General features: G+C 35.3%; 1 long non-coding RNA gene across 1 annotated transcript; it reads right to left on the reverse strand.

Annotated features, from left to right (window-relative positions):
* Positions 1-2451: 2451 nt before the first annotated feature.
* On the reverse strand, positions 2452-3303 carry LOC113503709. Its single transcript, XR_003401495.1, has 3 exons — positions 3060-3303; positions 2641-2715; positions 2452-2500 (listed from the first exon to the last, which is right to left on the reverse strand). It is a non-coding gene; the product is annotated as an uncharacterized LOC113503709 (long non-coding RNA).
* Between the last annotated feature and the right edge of the window lie 216 nt (positions 3304-3519).

A 3519-nucleotide genomic window follows, 5' to 3' on the forward strand; every position in this document is an offset into this window, starting at 1 on the left:
TTTTAATTTACTGGGGCGAGGTGGCAAAACGCTTGACCTGAAAAGTCTAGAATAATAGATTTCACAATTCCATGAAAGTCGATTTACATAGGCGTGACGATATACTTTTTTTAAACACAAATAGTGTGATAATGCTGTTCAATTGATGCTCATATGTTATTTTTAACACGGAATGGAACATAATTTTATCATATTCATTTAATTATTTACTTCATCTACTACTCACCAGTTTTATATATACCCATGTCAGCAAACCATATCGCAGCGGTATGCAAACGCAACATTTTTTACATAAGGGCACTTTTCCAACATTTTTTTTTTCACTATTTGATTTTAGAACACACAGGAATAGTTAATCAGCCAATTTAGCTATATACTTCTTCTTGAATCTTTGCTTTTCTACATTATATCGTAAGTACTCAGTGATCGCACGACTCAGAAGTTATCAACTGACGTTATTGCACTTGAAAATACCTATATCAGAACTATATTTAGAAATTGTCACATGTGCGACATGTGCGATCGAATCTAGCGCTTAGCTTCAGCAGCTGCGCTATAGTTACACAATCCTTTAATCCAATACTTATGTGTCCAAACCTTTTAATTACTTCAAAACTACGCAACTTCTATTTTTTTTCTAGGTTTCAGATAGTTTTGTTCATGTTGTATATTATAACACTAAGTACAAAGGTTCGCCTCTGAAAACTTAAACATAAAACCCTATTTTTAAATATTTTTCTTTTAATATAACTTATTGCCTACATAATTTATCCTTATTCATACAAGTCGCACTTTTCATTCGGCTAATCGGCCTTTGTTTTTGTTTACTTTTTAATGTCAAAAGTCAAATCCAAATGTCAACTTGTTGATTACGCGTTTAGTTATTACGAAATAAAAGTTATGTTTAAGGCGTATTTATGCTAATAGATCCTTAAACAGTCATACTTGTATATTTGCCTTCTTAATTTTGCTTCTTAATAGCTGATTATGATATTAATAAATTTATGTTGGTAGATATTTTAACGGCTTTACGTTTTAATAGCAAATTTTAGTCTTAGTACTGTTACCCTCTTTGTTATTCTTATTCCTTCTAAATCGAAAATGATCCCACGGGATCATAAAATCGGTACAAAGATCCAATGTGTTAATCCAAGAAACAAATTATCTGTGTACCAAGTTTCGTCTAAACCACTGCCACTGTGTATAGGTAATCATTGCCGGAGTTAAACGATTTGGAAATTCGTGCCACTGTAGTACAACAAATTGCTATGTCAAAAGCAAAGTTTCAAGGAGTCGCAAATCTATCTTATTCAAGTTAGTATTGCTCGACGGCTCACTACGTCACAATACTTAAAAGTAAAACTCTTGCCATTGTAGAAGCGTGCTAGCAAAGCGAGAAAGAGAGATGCTGCTGTCACAACTGCAACAGTCATGCTTTAAGAAGTCTGAAGTGATAAAGATGAAGATGTGACCATTTTTTTTAAAAGAAATCTATGTTCAGGAGGGCTCTCCAAGCTTAAGCACATATAATATTTTGTAATTGGGTGGCATTTAATCAAGGTTACTAAAGAAAACAAGCAGTTACATTTTTAGGGTTTTTATTGATATACTATTTTTATTTATAATAATACATATTAAAAAAAGGTATTAAACTCCTCACGGCGGTCTCAAAAAAATCTCATAAAATAGATAATTCATATAAATACATATTGATATTGTCTCTCCGGATACAATAAGTGAACTTCTTCCGTTTCATGATTAAAGGTCTTCTTATTTTAGTGTCAAGTCCGAGTACGTCATGTCCGGGGTATGTAAGGTCTATTTGGACATCTAGACCTTACATAATCGTCGTTACCCTAGCAATTTGTGGGACATATAAAACGTCCCGTGGGGCATTGTAATGTACTTATGGCAGATTCAACTTTGCCTTTTCTTGAGTATAACTTCCAAGTTTGCCATTTCTTAAGGGGAGATCTTAAAAGTTTAACCTTAAATAGTGGAGATGGAAACACACACTTGATATTATATCTACTTATAAATATTATCCATACCTACCTAAAAGAAACTTTCTTAAGTAGGTAAAGATACTTATATCTACATGTAAAGCTATGCATCAAGATCGCAAAGTAGAAATACAATGTCAATGGCATAGCTTCAAAGGCTTACGCTAAATTTTAACATTACGCCTCAACATCGCCTGTGCATACACGAAATACTTTTTAAATAATAAGTAGCTCGTGTCCACCTCGGCTTCCATAAATTACTTATTGTGTCAACAATAAGTAATTTATGATAACTTCGGCTTCCACAAACTACTTATTACTAATCGTAGTTCGCTGCCGCCCCCACTAACTCAGTACTCACGAATTACTCAAGTTAGTTAGAGCATGAGTAATTTGTAAGTCCAAGTAACATTAGTTTCCTTTAATCTAGCCAATTCTGTCCGGCCATGGTGGATCTGGTGCTGCATCACCATGGCTGTACGCTGACCGGGAAAGACCTGGTGAACAGGAAAAGAAATTAAGTGTCTCCTATTTAAATTCACTCCTATCTTCCTTGATTTTGTTTTTGATAGTGAATTGATTAATTCAAATGTTAAGCTGGTTAGGTGAAAAATAGAAATTAACGAATATTAATTACCTTGGTCAAAGGTGGCGGCGATCCGCCGCACTCGGAAAGGTGTACTCCAGAGTGTCAGGTGAGGTCGCTCTCCGTCTGGAAATATAACAAAAACTAATTAACAAATTGCACAAAGAAAATGTATGTTGGGGGTTCAACAAGATTTTGAAAATTCAAAATTATTTTTGCCCTGATGTCAAAACGCCTGTGATAGTATTAAGCACTTTATGTCAAAAACTTTTAATCTAGAAGTACTGGACTAATGGGACCTGACCACGCCCTAATCTGATTCTATTACAAATGAATTTTACCAAAATGAATTTTATGACAAAATTATAGATCAAAATCGCAGTCACTGGTATACGCAAGCTACATTAGAATTTACAGGCAAATTAGTCGTGGGGGAAGTGGAAATAGCCTAAATGTATTGACATACATACCTTGGTATCAGCAGAACTCCAGAGGAGGCACGGCCCCAGCCGTGGCTGTCGTCAGAATGAGGGATGGACGGCGCTGCACCCGGATATAAATAGTCGCGGCCTGAATGCAACGCGCAGGTCTCGATCGATACTTCATTTCACATAGGTGATATTAATAGTACTAGGTACTAAGTACTGTTGCTGACAAAATGTTTGAGAAAAATGAATGATTTATTAGCCACCTGTGGACTACGAAATCTTAGTAATCCTTTCGATCTCATGGATTAAAGCATCTTGAAGGGAATAGAAAGAGTTTGCGTTAAACATCCCGCTTGCTCATTGTCATGTTGAAACCTACAATTTAGTTCATGAAACCTGTATAATGAATTGCCAGATAGACATAAGTCCCTATGCTGCATAAGGAAACAAAATGGGCTTAGTGCTAGCACAAAAACCAACTAAGGTGACTCGGAGACTGGAT

Source organism: Trichoplusia ni, chromosome 20 (assembly GCF_003590095.1).
Source record: "Trichoplusia ni isolate ovarian cell line Hi5 chromosome 20, tn1, whole genome shotgun sequence".
Taxonomy (NCBI): Eukaryota; Metazoa; Arthropoda; class Insecta; order Lepidoptera; family Noctuidae; genus Trichoplusia; species Trichoplusia ni.